Below are 23,414 nucleotides of genomic sequence, written 5' to 3' on the forward strand. Positions count from 1 at the left end.
TTCACTTTTTTCCCCTCCGGAGTGCCTGTATACAAGAGAAACATGTACCTTCTGTGCAGTCCCCGTGTGTCTTTCTGTATTCTAAACACTCTTAAGTAAGGATCGGGTCCTGATTGAACTTGAGTATGACAGTTGTCAGTGGAGGCCTTACGTTGAGGATTACTGTTAAGGCCAAGCTTGTTTAGCTTTTGTGTTGTAGCAGCTATACCCTGTCTTTTGAATTGAGTTGCTCAGCTTAACCTGAACCCTGGGGCACTTAAATCACTTCTTTTAATGGAGATAATATCTGATGACGCTAGTACAGTTTATCTGTTAGGTCAGGTGGGAGATTCTTCTCTTAAGCATTCATAACTGGTCACACAGACAAGGGAGACACACAGACCATTTGATCGAATGGTTTGCCAGACCTGTTGGTGCCATGTCTCTTTCTTGGCCTTCTAAGTGCACACTTACCTATCCAAAGACTCTCCACTTAAGGGATGTCTGAATCAATTCGCTTCGTCAGAAGAAAACAGAAGTCTAAAAGACCACACCAAACCAAACAAACCCACGAAGCGTTACATGTTCTGTCCCATGTGTCCCATGTGTATCTTCTTAAATCCACCATTCTCCTACATTTTTATTTATTTATGTTTTGAGTAATATTGTTCTAGAATACAAAATCGAATTGAGAAACCACACTTCTTTTCCTTCCCTTAAATTTTTTTGTTTCTATATTCTTTCTCAATGCCCAGCAAGAAACATAGAGTGATGTTAATTGATGATAATCTCTGACTAAATTACTTGCTTTCCACATTGAAATATTTGAATAATTTTCCCAAATGTTTTATTTTTGCTTCGGACTTTCCCTTTCTTACGTAGACAGTTACGTACTAATAGATGAGTGAGATGCTGTTTAAATTTTTCTCTTATTCCAATTTGGTCATTGCATCCTAGGTTTCTGCTTTTAATGGGAGAGTAGCTGAGGAAATTTTAAAAAGCTCTGCACTTCTTTCTTTTCTTGAGAATAGAATAAAAAAAGAACAACTGGTCACATTTATGAGGACTGATAGTTTGCTGGCATGAGACACAAAGGCAAAGACCTACTTTTAATTGTTTCATGGGAAGTCCCAACCATTTAGTAAGTATAAAAAGAAAAGAAAAGAAAATGTGTGTTGGTGCAGTCTCCTGGGCTTTTCTTGGTTCTGTTTGTGGTGGTAGCAAGAAACCTAATAATCGTAATGCCTTACACTGGCCATCCAGACAACACAATGAGTGTAGCAGATTCAGAGGTCAGTTGAAAACTGGAGTCTCCTCCCCGCTTGTCGGGCCTCACATCCACTGATGCAGCTTCTCTCTTTTCTGCTTGTTGTTCTGACGAACTATGTCTTCCATAAAACCTAGGCGGACACTTTCCTCTTTAAAGGTAGTTCAGCGACAGACAGTAGATTAATTGAGAATTGGATTTTGGATACACTAACTCAAAGAAGAACAGAACTCAAATGCTTACCTCCTGGAGACTTTTTAGAGGCTTTGGGTCAGCCTACATTGAAGTTTCCCAGGGGCACCGAGAGTACAAAAGAGAGACAACTTCTTAAGATCAATACTAGATGAAATTTTATTAACTAAATGCTGACTATTTAATATAATACGAAATTATTAAAATTTTAATAGTTATAGCAAAGGAATTGATTGCCGAGTTGTCCTTTCTTCTCTGGCCATGACTAATTTTAATTGAGTTCGGCATGCCTTGGGTTATTCCAGTATACTTATTTATTATTCAAAGCCTCCATCTTTGTTCTTAAGAAAGAAAATTCTGTGAAATCCTTTGGCCTACCAAACATTTTTACCAGCCTGTGGAACTGTGGTATGGCCCCTTCACATTTACTGCTAATATCATGCCCCTTTTTCTCTTGTGTAGGAACAACTTACTCTCACTGAATTTTTACCTTTACATTCTTCAAAACAGAACAGCACAGCTGCCCACATCAAATAAAGAGTTGCCTCTCTTAAACTCATTCTGGTGACAAATACAACAAATGCTCATAGGAATTGAATTAAGTTGTCTTTGGAAGAATGCCTTATTTCTTACTGCCTGGTCCTTATTTTGGGCCCTGGGTTTGATACGATTTTTTACACTGGTACCACGTTACCTAGTCAGTTTCTCAAACCGTTTGTTTTCCGGTTGACTGTCTAGGAAATCAAAAATTTGCCAAATAGGAGTGATTTGAGCAAATGTCTGAAGTAAAGAATCAGAAAAGAGAGAACCAAGAACATGAACGTGAGTGCTTGTGGGGAGAAGTTAGGGTGGCAGTGGTGCAGACCTCAGCCTCTCCCTTCCTTGAAAAGTTCGGTCAGTGGAGGGATTTTGAAGACTTGGCTTCTGGGAGCAGATCACAGCTTGGAACTGGAGATGAAACTGGGGAGGAGTTTGAATCCCCAGTTCTTCATGATCCCGCTTTTGTCAAAGGACTCAGGACGCTTTGTGGTGGGGGCTTTATTTTACAACGTAGGCTTTATTCTAATTTTTGTCAGTATTTAAGCATATTTTACATATAAAAGGAAGTTGTAAATATGTTCACCAGTATTTGAGTTTCTTTCATTAAAACCATGTGTGTGAAATTAAGGCAAAGGCGGGGGAAGTCTTCCATTTAGGGAAGTCCAATATGGCCTATTTTGGGGTTTTTGCTGCACCTGAGAGGATGACTTTATTGTATCTTCTTCGAAATTGTTTTTAACCACGAGCATATAGAGATGAAGGCCGTAGGCTTGAGAAAAGCTGTCTGCACAAAACATGCCAAGGCCACCAGTGAGTGGATGATAATAAAGAAAACATGAGAGAGATGTGGTCATGTGGCCTTTCCACGTGGCATCAGTGTTTTCAGAGCTGGGGATGTTTCCTGAGCCATTGTTTGTCTCAGCACATGGGCTGGCTCTGTATTCTGCCATGATGGTTTCCTTAATAAAAATGCACTGACCCACCATTGCTCTGGATGAGTGTTCAGTAGGTTAAATAATGAATGGCTGCTGAAGAACTAATAGACTTTGATTTTTTTCCCCCTCAGAGAGTAATTTTTTTTTTTTTTTAAGTCTATAACTTGATTTAGTAACTGGCCTTTTTCTGCTACTGACTGATGTTTTCTTTCCCCCTAGTCAACTGGAAAACAGATTGTTTGAGAAATTGACTAGGTAACATTTGACGGGTATTGGTCTTTGTGTAGGGACCTCTGGATGTGTCTCAGCCTGAAAGCTTTTGTGGTTACAAGGAGTAAGGTACAAGTAAGACATTCTACTTCTGTTGCCATTTGTCTCCCCTCTGAATTTATTAGTGGAAAAGTTAAATAAGTAAACAACTATTTAACACCTGTTATATAGAGTTTTTTGCTTGATGTTGACTAGGATAGAAATACCAAAAAACAAATGCCTCTTATACTCAAGTTGTTTTCCTGGAGAGAGAGATAAGACCTAATTAATTAAACATTGCCATAATGAATGGCTAAATGTAATAAAACCTTTTGTAGAAATACAAGTAAAATGCATTGTGGTGTCCGTAGAGGGAGAATTAAATCCATGGAGGTGGCATCATTGGAACAGGGCGTTGAAAGATCCATCCACCGCCCCCCCATCCACCTCCCCCATCCACCCCCCCATCCCCCCCCACCCACTAAAAGAGTAACATTTGTTTCTTCAGGTAACCAAAGTAATTCATATTTATTGTATAAATCTAGATGCTCCTAAGAGACACACAGATCAAAGTAAAAATCACCCAGTTCACACAATCCCCACCACTCAGAGGTAACTATCCTTCTAAGCATTTTTACTTTTTATTTATAAAAATTTTAAAACATACAGAAAAGTAGAGAGAATAGCATAATGAGCCCTAATATACCTAAATCATCTAGCTTTAACAATTACAGACATTTTGCCATTCTTGTTAACATCTATCTTCTTCCTGCTTTTGGGTTTTGTTCTGTTGTTTTGTTTGTGTTTTGAGTTTTAAAGCACAACTTAGATATTATACCATTTTACCTATAAGTGCTTGAGTAAATATTTTTAACAGATAATCACTTTTAAAAAGTCATAATGTTGTTATTCTTAACAAAGTTCACAGTTATTCTAATTTAATATTACTAGCTAGTTCTGTAATTTCCAGTTCATGTTCACTTTCTTCCATTGTCTCAAAAGTGCAGTGTTACAGTTTTGTTGCACTCAAGATCCAAGCAGGATAGCACATTGCATTTGTCTCTTGTAGGTCTTTCTTAATGTGTAACATTTTCCCTTCCTGCTTTTTTGTCATGTAATTTATTACAGAAGAAACTAAGTCATTTGTTTTTTTTTTAGAACTGCTAAGATCTTAATAGTTTTCTTTCATTTTTGTTCTTCTGTGTGACCATGTATACATTTTAAAAGCAAAATTGGAGGGGCGCCTGGGTGGCTCAGCAGATTAAGCATCCGAAATTGGACGCTTAGGTCATGATCTTGATGTTTGTGAGTTCGAGCTCCACGTCAGGCTCTGCACTGATAGATGGGATCCTGGAGCCTGCTTGGGATTCTATGTCTTCCTGTCTCTCTGTCCCTCCCCCACTCATGCTCTCTCTCTCCCTCTCTCTTCTCTCTCAAAAATAAACATTAAAAAAATTTAAAAAACAAAATTGGAATCCTGTGCATGCTGTTTTATAAACTATTTTTATACTTACTGCTATAAGGAGGACGTTTTCCTATTAATTTGCTGCTCTACAACTTATTTTCTGTTAAATCATGGCATTATAGTAACTAAAAATGAGAAAGATACACTTGGTTATATTTAAAGTAAATCTTACATTAATTACAGGTATTGCAGCAACAAATTTCTTATTGCTTTTCTCCCTACCTCCTTTCCTTCCTTCTTCCCTTCTTCTCTTTTCCATTCCAGCAGCTAGCTGTTATGGGTAGATGTAACATCAGCGATGCAGTTCTTGGAATGGAGAGTGTATTTTATTTTCCGTGAGTCAGGAAAAGCCAGGCCGATGGTGCGCTGACAGGGTTAAAAATGGAGGAGTTAAATGGTGCCCATCCAAGCCCTGATTTTCTGAAGAGTCCCGCTACAAGAAAGGGATCCTTATTTTTTATTTTTATTTTTATTTTTTTATTTTTTTTTAACGTTTATTTATTTTGGAGACAGAGAGAGACAGAGCATGAATGGGGTCAGAGAGAGGGAGACACAGAATCTGAAACAGGCTCCAGGCTCTGAGCTGTCAGCACAGAGCCCGACGCGGGGCTCGAACTCACGGACCGTGAGATCATGACCCGAGCCGAAGTCGGACGCTGAACCGACTGAGCCACCCAGGCGACCCAAGAAAGGGACCCTTATTGTTGTTACCAGAAGATGATCTTTATTAAAAAGTTAAGTTTGGGGGAAAAAAAAAAAAAAGAAAAGGGCCTCCAAGGTGGCTCAGTCAGTCAAGCATCTGACTCTTGATTTCAGCTCTCTCTTTTTCTAAAAAAAAAAAAAGTTAAATTTACATCCTCACAAACATAGGCCCCACTGGTGGGAAAGGACTCCAAGTGGTAAAGGGAGCATGCCAGGGGCTCCTGGGTGGCTCAGTCGCTTAAGCATCTGACTCTTGACTTCAGGTCAGGTCACGAACTTGTGGTTTGTGAGATTGATCCCTGTGTGGGGCTCTGTGCTGACATCATGGAACTCCTTGGGATTCTCTCTCTCCCTGTCTCTCTGCCCCTCCCCTGCTCTTGTGCGTATGCTCTCGCTCTCTCTCTCTCTCTCTCTCTCTCTCTCTCAAACAAATCAGCTTAAGAAAAACTATAAAAGGGAGCATGCCTATTTTGGTTGAGATGTTACTGTCTTAACTTTTTTTTTTTTAAACATTTCTATGTTAGGCCCTCTTTAGTGACTGTCAAGTTTTTAGCCTGGGAAAAGAATGTGTATGCAAGCTCACGCCCGTCATAATGTATTCTACCAGCTGCAGCTTTGTGTGGCCGTGTAATCAGTCGGCAGGATCTTCTCTCTGTCAGACAAAACCCCAGCTTCATTCGTGATGTTCTGGTTCCTCCTGGTAGTTTGTCTTTTTACACTTGATTAGATTTTGATTTAGCAGTGGTTACGGAAATATTACCTGTATTTCACCTTCTTTTTTTTTTTTAAGATCTCATTTTTAAGTAATCTCTACACCCAGGATGGGGCTTGAACTCACAACTCTGTCCCCCAGGACAGGGTAGAAGCTAAATCTGAAGGACTGACTTGTGGTTTACAAATAGGTAGACCTTATTAACTTCCAGTATTTGACTTTGAAGTTGTTTTTTTTTTTTTTTTTAAAGACTAGTTTTATTTATGGGCTATATTTTTGCTACCAGATGTGAATTTATTTATACATAGAGAATTCTGCAATTAAATAATTAGCAAGTACATTATTATAATGACCAGTGAGCTCTTGTGTAAAAATAACACCCAGTTTTAGAATCTGTGCTCTGGAGGCAAAGTTGGGTGTGGGGTTGAAGAGCCACTGAGGTGTGGAAGGGCCTCTTCGGTGAACTGCTCATCTCTGTTCTCATGGCTGAGGAATGTGCTGTGTATTCTGCGTAACCCCTGCTACACTATGGACACCACACGCCGAGGGAATACGTAACTAAACGAGGGCTTCCGCTCACTGGGGCAGGGATAGGCACACACCGCCTTGTCGTTTGGTTTCCCTTAAAGAATATTCTTCACAGTAAAGAGCGGTATATGCCTTTTTCCTTTCCTCCCAATGGTTGTCTGGCATGTCACAGGAGACAGGTACAGTTTTTCATTGCTTACTTGGTCTCTTACGAAACGAGGGGAATTGTTGTTTGATCAGTTGATTATGCGCTGGAGCTCTGGTTTTTGAAGCTGTCAGGTCTTAAAAATGCAACTTCTTTCTCCACAATAGTTATCATGCAGCATTCCTTTTAATTTCCGAAACCCTTTAACCGAGGCCTCATGGGGATCCTGAGCCTTGCACTCTTCCCGTCTGTCAAATGGGTCCGTTAAGCCACATGCCTCGCAGGGCTGTGGGAGTGCCAGGTGCCCGTGCCGTGTGCCTTGTGGCTGCACAGGCCAGAGAAGCCTTGTGGCCCCACCTTCTCCCGTACCAGGTGAGGAAACTGCGACGAGGCTCGTGGAGTAGCATATAGTTTCCCTCCCTCCCGTTTGTCCTAATGACTAAGATAACCTTTGCCACACGTTAGGTCAATGTGTGGCTCTGCTCCTGAGGCAACCAGAGAGGTAGCTTTTACGCACGTCCCTTTATTTGCCTGGAATTTCCCTTTCTCCTTGCCACCTGTCAGGCACCTCCTCCTCCTTTGAGACACGTTCGAGTTCATTTCCTCAGGAAGGCATTCCTGGCCAATCCTACAGATGGATATGATTTCATATCCTCATCCACCGAAGTACTTCTTTCCCTGTGGAAATTTGAACTTATTTGTATGTTTCTTGGAAAACTCTTCCCTGTCTCTGTGTTATTTATAAAAAAACTTTATACCATAAAAATGCTGGTTATTTAGGGAAAAAGAACTTTAAAAGAAAACCACATTTATTAGTGGCACAATGTTATTCCTGTGTATTGAAAGGGAAAATTTCAACTGACAGAGATGAACTCTCAGCATTAGCTCCTGAGTCACCTTTCAAGCCAGTGGGTCAAGGTTGAGGATTATGTTAAATAAATTAGAACAAAACTTTCCACTGATAATTCGCATGTCTTTGCATATGGATGAATACGCCCACAACTTTCTTCAGTGTTCTTTTTTCCATGCTATGAAAGTGGTAAACAAAATAAAAATATCAAGTAGCAGTATATGTTTTTAAAGATAATTCACAGAAGTTATATATAGACTGGCTGGTACATAAAAGATCTATGAAAGCCAAGTTCAAGGCTTATATGAGCCTCAACATCAATGAATGCACAGTTGAACTAAGGTTTCACTGTACAGCATTCACATTTTAATTGAATTTCAACACAGAGGTCAATAAATCCTTTTCCCATTCACTTGAGAACATTTACGTGCACCTTCAGTTTGTAGTCAGATATTACTTTGTTTTTTTGTGTGTGTTGGGCCGCTGTGGAAATAGGAAGGAAGTATTACAGAGAGCTCCTTCCCCCAGGACATACAGACAAATGCATGTGTGTTTGCATGAAAGGACTCCAAGGTCTTTGTTTATATTTGGGATGTGAAGGAAGAGACATGTAATAAAATTTTAGACCTTGAAGGAGCTGTAGCTGCCATCTGTCTGATTTCTAAATTTCTTTATAAATAGAAATAAGTGTTCATAGAGATCAAAAGTTCTGCCCAAGTTCTGTTACTTTATGGTGTGGGTCCCAGGCTCAGAGTTGAGTTTGTGGAGATGTGATGGGACAGCGGTGATTGGTGCTTTGGGGAGAAACTCAATAGTATTTCTTTGCCTGTTCAGGGACCTCAGTATTTCCTACATTATTTATCTTTTGTGTTTTGAATACTTAGAAAATTAGGTATTGATGGGGTTTGAGGCTAGAATTTTTTTCTTTGGACATTTTTAAGCATGCTACCCACAAAATTTTTCCCCGAGAAGACATCATAGAAAACTAAACCTTTGTCTAAATTGGAGTTTTATCATTTTCTTATATTGCAAAATAAGTCATTTTTCCTTGAAAAGCATTTTAATAGCTTTGTGTAGGACACTTTGGAAAATGCAAGGCAGTGTCACACTTTTCACCTTGGGGAGTGTTGGCCTAAATTATGCCTGACTTTTACTGTAAAGACTGTGTCTTCTTCATCTGTATAGTCCCTACAGCTCCCAGCACAGAGCTCTGTTTGCCTCCCTATGTTTTCATGCCCAGATCCTCCTCAGTGAGAATCACTTCACCTTTCTCTGCCTCCTCCTTTTCTCTTCCGTGTCATTATGAACTAAGGACCGAGGGAAACTCCAAGCCTTCTAGGGGTTTGGATATTTGAAATACAAAATTTCTTACTAATCAAAAATTGAATCACTGGACCAGAACATGCTAATATTGACTCTCATTTGTTGAACCCTTACCATGTGGCAAATACTCTCTAGATTCTTTGAGTACAGAGATGAGTTGACATGGCCCCTACCTTAAAGGGCCAATCATCTAGCAGGTAATAAAGATGGGTATTTAGGTGCAATAATTCAAGCGTTAGAAGTGTTGAAGCCATGTTTCTACCCTTGATGTTTCTTATTAGCAGTACCAGTGCCATGTATGATGTAGGTTTAATTGCAAAATAATTAGGGACTTTAAAAAAAATTTATTTCATTTGATCTATTTTAAAGAATTTTTTTTAATGTTTATTTATTTTTGAGAGGGAGACAGACAAAGTGCAAACCAGGGAGGGGCAGAGAGAGGGAGACACAGAATCCAGAGCAGGCTCCAGGCTCTGAGCTGTCAGCACAGAGCCCAATGCGGGGCTTGTACTCCTAAGTCACGAGATCATGACCTGAGCTGAAGTCGGCCACTTAACAACTGAGCCACCCAGGCACCTCTCATTTTATTTATTTTAGAGAGAGGGTGAGTGTGCAAGCTGGGGAGAGAGGGGCAGAGGAGAGACAGAGGCAGAGAGAGAGAGAGAGAGAGAGAGAGAGAGAGAGACAGAGAAAATCCCAAGCAAGTTCCATGCTGAGTATGGAGCCTGATGCAGGGCTTGAGCCCATAACCTTGGGATCATGACCTGAGCTGAAATCAAGGGTCGGATGCTCAACTGACTAAACCACCCAGGTGCCCCAATAATCAGGTTTTTAAAAAGTTAAACGTTATGTTTTAAATAGCTAATACATGTCCACAGAGTAAAACCCAAAAGGTTATACAGTGAAACTAAATGGTATAAATTTTATTCAGATTTCACCAGTTTTTCTACTAATGCCCTTTTTCTTTTCCAGGATCTAATCTAGAAATGTCATGTTGCATTCAGTATGTATGCTTTTTAAAATTTATTTTTTATATAGATTGTAGCATACTGCACTATGCTTTCTTTCTGTTCTGTTCCAGTTTATGGTTGTACTTTATTATCCAGTCTCATAATGATGGACTTCCTTTCTGAACTTTTGATATTAATAATGCCTCTGTGGCAGTCCTCGATCTTGAAAGTATACAGGTTTATATAGAGGAATTTCCAGGTTAAAGAATATGTGTCTTCATGTCTGTCGTAAGTATTGCCAAACTGCTCTCCACGGGCATTGTACAAGTCTACACTCCCATCAGCCATGTGTGCCCTTCTCCTTCCTCTTGCCAGGAGTGTGTGATTAGACCTTTTAATCCTTGCCAGTTTCATAGCTGAAAAGGGAATCTTTTTGTCGTTTTCCTTTGCATTTCTCTTGTTATAGATGAGGCTGTGTATACTGTCCTGTGTTTAAGAGCAGTTTTTCTTTCTGTGAATTGACTTCTGTGATCCTTTATCCATTTCTCTAATGAGATAAGTTCTTTATATAAAAAAAGAAGCTATTCCACTTTGTGGTAGGAGCTCTTGATTTTTTCCACTGGGTGTGTGTTTTGTCATTTATGCTAACTTGCAGTCTATGAATTTATTATGTTTGGATAATCATATTTATTTATGTTTTACTTTATGAGATTTAGATTTCATGCTCTTCCTAGGAAGGTTGTCTTATGCTCTCCAAGAGTATAAAAAATGTTTCCTGCTTTCTTTTAATCTTTTTGTTTCTTTTTTTAACGTCGGATTCTTTGATCAATTTGAGATTTTTTTTGGTGAGTTGGTATCCCATTCTCTTTTCCATGTGGCTGTATAGTGTGCCAAAACCATTATAGAGGGATTTGTTTTTTCTGCGCTGATTTTAAATGTCACATTTTATCTTACAAAGCTCTCCAAAGTATTTTTAGAATTTTCATTTTATCTTTTGATTTGATGGTCTATTCATGGACCAGTTTCACACTTTGGAGATTATTATGTATTTATAACATGTTTAACTAGGCAAGTATTAAGCCTTGTCTCTTTTATTGCTCTTTTTTTTCATAATTACTCTCATTATTTTTGCTCCCTTATTTTTCCATCTGAACTTTAAACATAGATTCTGAATTCCCAAAAGAATATCCTGTTAATCTTAACTGGGATTGCAATAAATTTCTGTATTGATTTTGATATTTTTCAATATCAAATGTTTTTTTGAAAAGATTTTTTTTCTTTTCTTTTTCCCTTTTAAGTTTACTTATTTAGTTTGAGAGAAAGAGAGAGAGAGAGAGAAATCCCAAGCAGGCTCTGCACTGTCAGTGTGTAGCAGCCTGACACGGGGCTCGATCCCATGAACCATGAGATCATGACCCGCCACCCAGGCGCCCTGAAAGATTTACTTTTAAGGAGATTTGTCACTGATAATATGAAGAACAGTTGCTCTTTTTTTAAAAAAAAATTTTTTTTTTTTAACATTTATTGATTTCTGAGAGACAGAGAGAGACAGTGTGGGCAGGGGAGGGGCAGAGAGAGAGAGGGAGACACAGAATCCGAAGCAGGCTCCAGGCTCTGAGCTGTCAGCACAGAGCCTGATGCAGGGCTCGAACCCACCAACCATGAGATCATGACCTGAGCCGAAGTTGGACACTTAACCGACTGAGTCACTCAGGTGCCCCAAGAACAGTTGTTCTTAATCTTACCTTCTATCCCAGTAAAGTTTATTTACTGTTTCCATATTTTGCCTTCCATTTCCCCTCTGCTTTTGGTGATGCGGAGTCCTGTTTGGGGGTCTTTGTTTTATTACTTGAGAGTCTGTTATTAGCACAGTGCCGTGCATCCAGTAGGTAAGTGTTTAAAGGAGCCCTCCATACTGCTGTGGGATCCTGACTAGAAAGTGGTTTGGGAGTATCTGTTAAGATGTATCATGGACGCATGTATAGCTTGTATGTTACAACCCTGCAGACGTGTTACTCAGCATCTACTAATGACATGTGCATCCTCTGAGTGGGGCATGGGCTCCAAGGGCAATGGTAGCCTCCTGTCACCCTCATGATCTCCTTTCCTTTCCACCATTAAATTCTGTTGAAGATGTGAAATCCTGCAGATGGGCTCATAGCCCAGGCCGAGCACTTTTAATTTGATTCTCTCCTTTACTTTTTTAGTTAAAAAAATCTCAACATAGTAATCTTTTAGATAAACATGTTAGAATCAGCTAAATATATTTTTACCTCTCAAAATGTCTTCCCCCCATTTTGATCCTTCTCCCTTTCCCTGTTGAAAATCACCAGGTATGATTTTCGTATCCTATAAGCCCATCACCGTCATGAGCCATGGTTCCTGATTGCAGTGCCCTTGGTGAGTGTGTTGGGGACAGAAGTACTGTCAGTCCCCTTTGTGTGGCCTTCCTCCTCCTGTTCCCCCTCCTGCTTGCTCATCACAAGAACCAAATCCTGTTCTTCACAAAGATGAGGTGTCTCCACCTACTTCAGCACCCTTTTATCAGCTCTTCATTCCGTTTTGGAGTGCAGCCTCTTCATTCCCGTCCTGGATCTCAAATCTATACCCCTTTATCTTTGAAATCGTTATTTCTGTACCAGAGGATTCCTTCATTCAGCAAACGTTTATGCACAGTATGGTGGGGGGAACATGATTGCTTTAGTACCCAGTAGACCTGAACCAAGATTGCATCAGAAAACAGGAGATTGTTCTGTGCGGAGCCCTAGGAAAACAGTCCCTTCATTGTCTCAGCACCAGCTTGAAGGGGCAAAGGAGAGAACCGTGTGGTAACCTGGGAATTAAGGGCAGCAGGGAGGTAGAGTGGGAATGTTGAAGGCACACTGGAAGGGTATCTGAGGTGTGGGTCACACTCCCATGTGCTTCTTTCTGCAGCATGCCCGCCTCCCTTTGGGGCCAGTTGGAAAGCCGTGGGCTGGTTACTATGGGAATTGATGGGTGCTGCTGGCAGTGAGAGAAGCAGAGTTCTTGGAATCGGTCCCCAAATCCTAGGAGAGCAGGGTTCTCCTCCCTCTGGCTTCCCTGCTTACTGTTCTTGGATGAACGAGGTTGATTTTAGCTTGGGGAGAGCATTTCCAACAGCTCCCCTCTGGCGCCCTAAGGAGAGCTGGGGGCTCCTCGGCAGGCGGACTTCACAGAGGGCAGGGCAACACAAGGGATCACCAGGTTGCCCCCCATGAACTTGTTTTCGCGGTTGGCTTCTCACGCTTCAGTGAGCTCGGAATGCAATTCAAGCTTCTGTTTCTTTTTACTCTGTCAGGGAATGTGCCACGGACAAGGAGAGGGGAAGTCAGTATTTAATTCCAGAACCACAACCTTCCCCTTCTTCCCTGCCATTACCCCTCACCAAAAAGGTGGGGGGCGTTGGGTGTGTGTTCCAGGGTTGCCGATTCTGAAGTGTCAGAGGTAGAAAGCAGATGTTTTAATGAAGTGATACCCGAATTGGAAAACAGCGGGTTCAAAATACATTTTATGAGTCCTCTTTCATTAATTTGATTAATCGTTAATTTTTAAAAGCTCTACCATTGTGTGTGCTCGTTTATTTTTGTAACTGCTCATGAATATGGAATGTAAAGCATTGATTTTTTTTCCCTAAGAAAAGTATTTGGCTTGAGGAGGGAAGAATATTAAATTAAAGTATCATGAACATTATAAAGTTTAAAAGGACAGAAAGAGCTGCTACCCACCCCCCCCAACATTTTTGTTTCAGTTAAGTGTTTTCTCTTGTTTCTGATTCTTTTACCACTAATGAAAACCTTTTTCAGGGGAAAGCTTTTCTTTTGATTTTGGGAGATTCTGCTGAATTCCTCCTGTAGTTGTAAGAGGACTGGCTGTCTAGTTCTATTCAGACCCTGACTTTGGGGTCTCAGAGGTGATGAGTCACTTGGCAGAGCAATCATGCGATGTTGAATTGGCTTGTGATTTGGATGATTTTTCTCTCGAAGCTTTAATGCTCCTTTTTAATCCATTTCATTTCCCTTTTCTGTGGGGGGGAGGGAGGGGCTGGGAAGGAAGGCCAGTCACACACAGGCCTTGCTTGCCTTCCTTGACCTTCAGATTGGGGAGGTAAGGTGGTTAAGAAAAAAAAAAAGTACAGGGAAGGGTGTGGTATATTTTGCTAGAGATGAATTGCTTCACTGTGGCAAAGTCAAGTGTCCTTCTTGGGGAAGCAGCAGAAGCCTTCCTGGAGGAGGCAGCTATGGAGTGCTGGCACAGCCCCAGCTCTAGTATTTCAGTGAGTCAAGGGCATTATTATCTGAACTGGACCTGAAAGAATAAGTAGCCTCTCAACAGGTGTTTTCCTTTGTTTTTCAGCCTGAGAATCACTCAGGGTCCTGATTTTATTGGTGTGCTTCGATTTATACCTGTGAAACACTTTAGACCTAGTGTATGTATTCATCAGAGTGCTTGCAGAATGCCAGACAGTCTACACTTGGGTTATAAATGTGCCACCAGATGGAGGGGGCAAGTAATACCGTGATGGAGGGGAGCATAGGGTGCGGCGGGAGCCTAGAGAGAGGAGGGCCGCTAACCCTGAGGATGGGGGGTGGGGGCGCCGGGGCCCAGGCATGGGAGTCAGCTCTGCAGTGGCTCCCTGACACCTGTCATTCCGCCATGAAATAAATGGAGCTCCTCCGAGTGGAGAAATGGGAACACTTTCTCCCAATGAGGAAGCTGAGGCTCATGGTGTGTCAGTTCCTTGTCTGAAGTCAGTCCGTTTGCAGTTGTGTTAGCACTGAGATTTGAACGCGTGGCCACATACGTTGCCCAGAAACCCCTAAACCTTGCAGAGTAGTTCCTGAAACCCCTGTGTTGTCCACATTGAGGCTAGTGAGGCAAGTCCGTTGCCCAAGGCCTAACCTGTACGTGGCAGAGTTGAGATTTCAGTGGTGTTTTTTCCAAAATGCATACCTTTCCACAGAGAGAGCCCACCGGAAGTTCAGTAGAAGGGGCACTAACACAAGCTTGAGGAAGAGGTGGCCCTTCAACTGGGCACAACAGGGTGGATGTAATTCGGAATTAGAGAGGCACTTTCTCAGTGGCCACTCAGTACATATGGAACACAGGAGAGAAGGCATGGGAAAAGGTAAAGAGAGGAGTGTGTTCAGGTAAGAGAGAATAGTTCACTTTTCCTGGAGTGATGGCTGTGTAGAGGGGTGTGGGGGAAAAGAGTTGAAAAATCAGGTTGAAACCCACTCATCTAGGACTTGGAGCACCTAAAGAATTTGGACCCTTTTTATGTCGTTATTGAGAAACCACTGATGGTTTAGGAAAGATCACGAAACCTAGTTGTTTGTTTTATGAACTATAATTCTGATTATATAAATTCTCAGAATCTTGTCGACCTGATGAATTCATGGCTGTGAGGTGACTGGAAACGTGGTATTGTTATAAATCTGTTTGAATGGTGGTATTTCTGGGGCTTATTTTATGTACACAGTCACTAAGTCTGCCATAGATGGAGGTTATTTACGGGTCTGTTTCAGGTCCAAAGTCTTGCACAGGGAGTTTTTCCCATGGGATTTAGGCTGGTAAGCATTTAGGCAGGAGAGCCCTATGTGGCCTTTCCTGGGCTGGCTTCCCTAGTCCCAGAAAAGAACCAGCTCCAGCTCCAGCCAGGCCTCCAGTGGCCACTGTCCTTGTATTATTGGCCAGAAGTTCCCAAAGGGCTCTGGTTGGGCTTTTAGCCATCTAGATTATTTATAAAAATATATCCATCATACTGCTATTTGGAGAGGATTATAATTTTATACTTCTTAATAAAAATTGTCTCATTTATGGGTATCGTTGTAAGAAGGAGATTTGTTCAGCCCTAGTTAGGATTGATGATGAAGGCACATTTTCTCTTTGAGCCCAGAGGTGGTGGCACAGAAGGATACATACACTCTGTACAATTCCTGCAGTCAGGTGCTGTGTTTGTCTTGTTTCATCGTTGTCTGTCCATGGCTGGATATAGCGTGTGGGACACAGTAAGTCCTACATACATACTTGTTGAGTAAATGTTGGATGAATCTTGGATAGTTGTTCCTATGGCGTAGCTATTGTAGTTGATGAAAAAAACTGGTTACGTTGTTATTCAGAGAGAGAGAGAGAAAGAGAGAGAGAGAATCTTAAGCAGGCTCTGCAGAGTCAGCACAGAGCCCGCTGTGGGTCTCAAACTCATGAAACTGTGAGATCGTGACCTGAGCCGAAATCAAGAAATGGATTCTTAGCCCGCTGAACCACCCAGATGCCTCTGGTTACATTTTTAATTAAGACTCCTTTCTCCTGGTTCTAGATGTTTTGTTAGAGATAAAGATTTTAAAACCCTTTTTGATATGTTGCTTCAAAATGTTAATAACCCTTTAAACTTCTTTTAGGATAAAATAACCAAGTGGAATAGAAGTAACTAAAAATATAAAATCTTGTAGGCTAATTTAAAAAATACAGAATGTGTATTACTGGCATCCTCTCCCATTCTCTTTAGAAAGGGTCACTACTCTAAATTAATATATCTCCTTTCTAGCCAAGATTTCATTTTACTTGACTCAAAGCCCACAGTATAGATGCAAGAACAAGGTTTGCCAAAGCATGGAACAGTAATAAGATTTTTTTTGTTCCTGGCAACTTGGAATTAATTTCTGTAATTCTAGTAATTAATTATGGAAAAAATGTTATTTTGTTAACATTTAATGGAAAGTTGAAATAAATGTGTATAAATATTAAGTGTGATTTGTTTTCTGATAGAGTGATAGCAGAATATGAGGAAAAGCTGATTATTTGAAGATTTGATCAAGCTAATAGAGCCTTTGTTTCTGTGACTGCTTACATTTTCTTCTAGATGGTATAGCATGATAATATGGCATGCTGCATGCCGAGGTGATTGTTGGAGTATCCCTTGGAAACTTCTGGGCATCGTTCATCTGGGAGCCAGTTTATAGTAATGTGTGGGGAGATATATTTTGTGCTTATAGGTTGGTATTAAGTTTAAAAAGTCCTGAGATTTGGGGCACCTAGGTGGCTCAGTTGGTTAAGTGTCCGACTCTTGACTTCAGCTCGGGTCGTGATCTCACACACAGTTCGTGAGTTTGGGCCCTGCATCAGGCTCTGTGCTGACAATGCGGAGCCTGCTTGGGATTCTTTCTCTCTCCCTCTCTCTCTGCCCCTCCTCCACTTGCACTTTCTCTCTCTCTCTCTCTCTCTCTCTCTCTCTCTCTCTCTCTCTCCCTCTCTCAAAGTAAATAAATAAAATCAAATATTAAAAAAAAAAAAGTCCTGAGATTTGATTTTTATACTGGAAGAGATTTCACAGTGGTCATTCTGTCTCTGGAAAATGTTTAGACTTCCTTAATTCTGTTTTACATTTTGCAGCTCAATATCTAGTGTTAGGAGATAATTGATGCATTATATATAAGGCCTTAGTGGGTACTGCCTACTGTTTCTAATATTTTTTATAAGGAAATTATCTTTTAGGCTAATCAGTATATCAGTTTGAAAACTGTTGAAATTTAATCACTGATAAAGAATTTTACCTTTCTATACTTATTGTAGTTCCTTGTATTCCTTCCAATGGGCTTCTGAAGGGGTAAAAATGACATTGGTTTTCAAACCACGTGCCACATGCCAAATTGAAGCAGACAGTGTTGTCGATATTTAATGTACTTGAGATGATTTAGGCAACAGGACCCTTGGGAAACCAACAAATATATTTGCAGGTGCCCTTCCTTGACACTTGCTGTTAAGACTCAGTGATTTTTCTTTTTAAGTTTTTTTTTTAATGTTTATTTATTTTTGACAGAGAGAGAAACAGAGCATGAGCAGGGGAGGGGCAGAGAGAGAGAGGGAGACACAGAATCCCAAGCAGGCTCCAGGCTCTGAGCTGTCAGCACAGACCCCGATGCAGGGCTTGAACCCACAAACTGTGAGATCATGACCTGAGCCGAAGTCGGACGCTCAACCGACTGAGCCACCCAGGCGCCCCGTAAGTTTGTTTGTTTTTAAGTAATCTCCACACCCCACTTGGGGCTCCAACTCACAATTCCGAGATCAAGAGTCTCGTGCTCTTCCACCTGAGCCGGCCAGGTGCCCCTCAGTGATTTTTCTTGATGGTTACAATCTTGTTATGTTAAGCAGGTTAAGTAGAATGATTTCCATGTAGAATTTAGATTTTTAAGACCAAACTGAGCTTGAAATATTAGATGGCAGAAACATGCAGCCGTAGTTAGAGTTGCCGCAACCTCTGTCTTAGAAAGGAAGGGGGTCAGCAGGGACAGCTTCCATATAGTGGTGCAGTAATGACTCATCTTCTCCTCCTGGTGCAGAAAATAACTTGCGTTAGGTGTGCCTTCTCCCAGCCTGTGAGCTCCAGGAGTCCACCTCTTGGCACTTGGCTTAGGTGGGAGGGAGAAGAAGAGCCTAGAGTTACAGTTTTTATCTGTTGGACCCACAAGAGATAAATAACATATGAAATCCAGACAGTCTTGGACATGTTTTTCTTTGGTTATCAGTTCCTGTCCAGGCAATCTTATTATAGTCATTAAAACAAAACAAAACAAAACAAGACATTTTTGAAGGTTAGAGGTCAGTGGTGTTACAGAGTTCTGTTTGTGTGTGTGTGTGTGTGTGTGTGTGTGTGTGTGTGTGTGTGTGATTGATACTCTGAGGTGGGGCTCTAGTTTCTGGCTATACTTAGCAGGTGCATTAGGGACACAGCCAGGTAATTCATGTTTCTGAAAGTAATACCCATAGCCTCCTGTCAGGTGCCCAGAGCCTTTACAAATAGTTGGGAGTGACAGCCCTTCCCAGCCCTCTGTGGACACAAAGAATGACTTCATTTACTTCCGTGAGACCAGTATAAAATTCTCAATCAAATTAGCATTTGCTGTGAAAAAGTAGAAGTGTGCCATTTAGTACTTTTCTTTGGGTTTATAGGAGAATGTTTTGAAATCAGAGCAACTTCGGAAGACATAAGCTTAAAAAATTCCCAGACTCTCCTGAGTTGTAGTTCTTAGAATAGGGAAAGAATATGCCCCAAGCCTCTCAGTGCCTGAGACTGTTTCCCATACACTGTTCCCGGGTTGACATTTCTTTTGCTCATCGTGGGAGATCAGGAGATGTGATTTTTTTTTTTTTTTTTTTTTTTTTTTGTACTCAGCCCATGTACTGTGCCAGACTGTGAGAAACAAGGGTGACCTCTTTTTCTCTGGCTTCTGGAGAATGGGATTGACATTAGGCATCGTTGTGCCAGGCCCAGGAGGTATGTGCCACCCACTCCTTGTTTGCAACTCTGGACTTTACCGCCATGTACTGTTGAGTTACAGATTTTGTATTATGTGAGGGGATTGTGAATGATCCCCATAGCTTTGGGAGATTTTGAAGAAGGTGATGATGTGGTCCTTGCCACCGAGGCCTGGACTAGGCAGCTGTCTATTCTTGTTTTGCGCCCGTAAGATAGCCAGTTCCTAAACATGGAGGCACCTCCACCCCAGGGCCTGTCGGTGCCCAGGGTTAGAAGGCTGAGTGAAAGCTAGCAGATGCCAAATTTAAGTATAAACAATTAAGTACTGAAGTATAAAAACTTTAAAAATGGGCTCATATTCTATTTGGGCAGAGAAAACTTGTTCATGTGAAATAATTGTAATTAGTGGAAAGGAACATACAATCTGATTGCTGCATTGACAGTTTTTATGTATCCCAAGGTAGAAAGAAAACCAGTGTATCAAGCTGAAAATACAAGTAGGAGCTTTGGATTTCTGGTATCTGAATGCGGAGGGTCGGGGCAGGGAATAAGTTAGAGAAACTCTGTTGTTCAAGAAGTGTGACCTCCTCCATGTTCCGTGATCCTAGAGGATACTCAGTTGTCTGGTGCTTCGATGAGAGTCTAGGATTAGAATCAAGGTACAGTTTTACCCCCTTTGGAGAAAGTATTTGTTGATTGATCACTGCCTACCCCACCCACGTGTTAAGGAGGATAAGCAGTTCTCCCCCATCTCTGGTTTTCTGGAGAGAAGTTACCAGCCAGAGGCTGAAGCTGAATCCTGTTTATCTACACAGATTACGGTTTCTTTCTTGGAAAATTTGTTTGAAAACCAAATTAGATTTTAGCTTGGCTGAATCTGTCCATCCGTCTGAAGTCTGCTGTGAATGGTAGGCACTGGACATTCTCTCTCTGATTGGTTGGGCTGCTGGTTAGCTAACTAAATGCATATGTGCTGTACGGAGATATGCATTTGATACTAATATTAGCATAATTACTTCTTAATTAAATGTAAAACACTGTTAAGTGTACAAGTCTCTGACATTTGTTGATTTTAACAGTTGGATGACAGATACTTCTTACCTGAATTTCTCTTGCAAAATACATTTTCTGTCCCAGTTAATTGGAGTTGTGGTGCCAAACAAAATAAATAAATAGCTATTAGGTAGCTTGCCGGGGTTTCTCATTAAAATTAAATAGTTTGCCTTTTTGTTTATTTTAAAGACTTCCTTTGTGCTGACTAGGTAAGTAATAGGTGCTAATTTTGGAGGATTTGGAAAACAGAATGGGACAAAAATCCTCATTTATGTTCTTATTAATATTTTTAAATTAAAATTATTAAAATATTCAAACCATAATTGAGAGTGCATTTGCCAGTTGATGAGCTGAGTAGACCCCACAGAGAGAGAGAGGGCACGTATTCGGAAAATTTCACAGGACCGGAGCTGTCTGTTCTGTGTCTGTGGTCTTCCAGAACGGAGCACAAGACTAAAATAGTGCCAGAAGCTTGTGTGTGTGTTTGAAGTTGTACGAGCCAGAATTGGAAACTTCATCTTCTACTATTCACTTTTACAATTAGTATTGTGGTGAAAGGAAACTTTGTAAGACATAATAAAATAAAGAATAAAGCTTGAAAATCACTTCATTCAGATGTTCATAGCTGAAATAAAATGCAGCTTAGATCTGTCTCTCCGGTGTGGCCTCCTGGTGCCCCAAGTGAGCCTGTGGTGCCTTTGGGCTGTTGGATTTCCCAGCACTTCGGGATTGCCTTTAAAATGATGGGGAACAATGAGGTCAAATACTTCCCTCGAGGTTCTGATCCCCCTGCCGATGCAAGACTCCCGGTATGATATCTGGCGTCACTAGCTAGTGGAGAGTTTACCATGGTTTTTCTTCTTATGTAGCTGTCCTGGGATTTTTTTAAAACCCTACTTTTGATTTTTTTTTTTTTCGGCTTTGTGTTCTCTGGCTAAAGATGCTTTCTTGTGGCCTTCAGCACAGCCCTGTGAAGAGGAGGAGGGGGCAGGTAGACTCATCCCATTTTGTACATGAGGAAGCTGAAGGAGCTTGTCTGAGGCCCTTTGACTGTATATGGCAGCTACCATTCTTCTTTTTCTTAGGGGTCTTAACTTTCTTCTCTCGGTTGTCTTTCCAGTGATAATAACACCAACCACACCAATGATTTTATAATAGTAAGAGCTGACCTTTATCACCTGCCACAAGTCAGGCAGTGTTGTAAGTGCTTTTGCATGTACTCTTACTCACTCCCATGGAGTAGGTGTTACCTTCGTTTTAGAAATGAAGAAACTAAGGCCCACAGAACTTGCCCAAGGTTTGTAACACTCACGTGATAGAGTAATTGTGAATCTGAAATGAAAATACGTACAATTACAAGCAGGTTCGAAGCTCTCATGGAACGATGGTAGTTATGATGACTATGGCATGTATCCAGTTATAATTTCCACTTCTGTGTCTTTGTCTTCATTAGCCATTGAGTTTATCGAGGGCAGTTGGATGTGTCTTGCTGGCTGTGGTAGCCCCCGGGCTTGGTCCGAACTTCGTGCCCTGTTACTACTATCGTTGAATGGTCCTTTGAATGTCTGGTGTGGCTGTCTTCTGGGGTTTAGGATTTGGTGTCATTTTTGCTCTCCACCGTCTGGTTAATCACCTGGTTCATCGAGTCATCATGCTGAATCTGCGTGGATTGGTGATTTATTGAACTCATAGGGGCTAATACTTTGACCACCCACCTCCTTGTCCCCCACTGCAGGTCCCCCTGGGACTGGTTGTGTTCTGAGGCATTGACTCACTTGAAATGGCCTGTGTGCTAACTCTAGCCACTGGAATTCTGTTATTTTGAAGAGGCTCTGGACACTTAAAACAAGAATAACATGAATTTTTTAGTTGAGATAAAGAGAACTTACTGAAATTGGCTGAAAGAAGTAGAATTTGGGGAAGCTGAAAATGTTTTTGCATTAGGATGTTCTTGGTCCTTTGAACTGTAGCCAAGAGACTCTTCATAACAGCCTGCATTTAAAATCCAGTTGTAAAAAAAAAAAAAAAAAGGTGACAACACATTGTGGCTGTTTTGTCTTGTTTGAATTTAGGCTGGGAGAACAAGGCCGTTGCTCTCAGTGGGGTGCTTGCTCTTTGAGCCAGCCTGTTCCAAAGTGGGAGAGTTGCTTCTGGAGTCAGGACTGAGCGACTTTCTTGCTGGTGGTTGAAACCAAAGGGACACCAAGAAGGCTGCAGCTGTTTTGATATTAGGGTTTCGATCTTTGGTTTGCTAAAGCTCTGTTTTTAATTGCGATTGATAAGCAAGACACTATCCCGAAGGAAGGGCTATTTAGATTCTAGTTTTGGTTCCAATTCCGTAGCTCAGTGTGGATGATTTGATTGGCTGGGATAGGAAACTCCACATGGCTTTTGTTTTTCTCTCTGAACAAATGAAGTAACCGTCCTTCTCTTAGGAAGGGTAATTGAGATAATGGGTAAAATGCTACCTGGTGAGTAGCTTATTCCTGTGTTCCTAGGGAGTGGAATTCACCTCTGTGGGTCTCTAGGATATAATGAACGTTAGACCTAAGGCTACGCTTCCTGCAACAGGGAAGTCTCCAGCTCCTTTTTTTTTTTGTTCAGATAGAGAGTACCTGGAAGTCATGGTGATTTTGATAGCAAACCAGGAAATATCCATATATTTAATTCCATCACAGGAACCAAGAATGACTTTCCTAGCAGAAAATGCCCACATTTTCTGTGTATGGTGCAGAGTCAGCACCACTGGCTCAGGTTTGGAGGCGGGGTGGAGAATGTCTCATCTAAGCATGACTTTTTTGTGTTTATGGAGGTGCCAGTTTCCTGCTGCTTTTCTTTCCTTACTTGTTCTGCTGCCATGTGCTTTGTTGAAAAACCCTGTGTCATATGCCAGAAGACTGATGAAAAGTCTATGGGAGAAAAACCTTAAAGACTGAAAAAGTTCTCTGTCACCAGTTTCATTTGTTTTGTGAACAGGAAGAAGACGTCTGTTGTCTTATTTTTCATCAGGGGACTGTATTTTTCTCAGATCTTCTAGCTTAGTTTTTAATCTTAACAATGACATGTGTTCAGTGTAAATAATGCAAACAAATAAAAGGAAATTAAAAAAATAAAGTAAAAATTACCCAGATCCTAAACCCAACAGTATATTTTAACATTTTGTTAAATACCCTTATATAATTTTTCTGTACACCTACAACATAAAAATATTTTTATATTCTGTTATGTTTCTGTTTTGGGACTTCAT

At 40.9% G+C, this 23,414-nt stretch overlaps 1 protein-coding gene across 26 annotated transcripts in view; it reads left to right on the plus strand.

Moving 5' to 3' along the window:
• Positions 1 to 23,414, plus strand: part of SIPA1L1 (signal induced proliferation associated 1 like 1) — a 363,206-nt gene that overhangs the window by 83,227 nt on the left and 256,565 nt on the right. For 5 of the 26 annotated variants that reach the window (XM_053224652.1, XM_053224651.1, XM_053224636.1 and 2 more), the window contains one exon: positions 9,860 to 9,890. The exons of 18 other annotated variants lie outside the window; for them this stretch is intronic. The gene's annotated coding sequence lies outside the window, so the exon portion shown is untranslated. Of the gene's footprint in view, positions 1 to 6,881; positions 7,087 to 9,859; positions 9,891 to 17,674; positions 17,858 to 23,414 lie in introns of those variants that run through there. 3 more of the 26 variants (XM_053224639.1, XM_053224643.1, XM_053224638.1) reach the window with 2 other exon arrangements.

The sequence above is a fragment of the Acinonyx jubatus genome, chromosome B3 (assembly GCF_027475565.1).
Source record: "Acinonyx jubatus isolate Ajub_Pintada_27869175 chromosome B3, VMU_Ajub_asm_v1.0, whole genome shotgun sequence".
Classification (NCBI taxonomy): Eukaryota; Metazoa; Chordata; class Mammalia; order Carnivora; family Felidae; genus Acinonyx; species Acinonyx jubatus.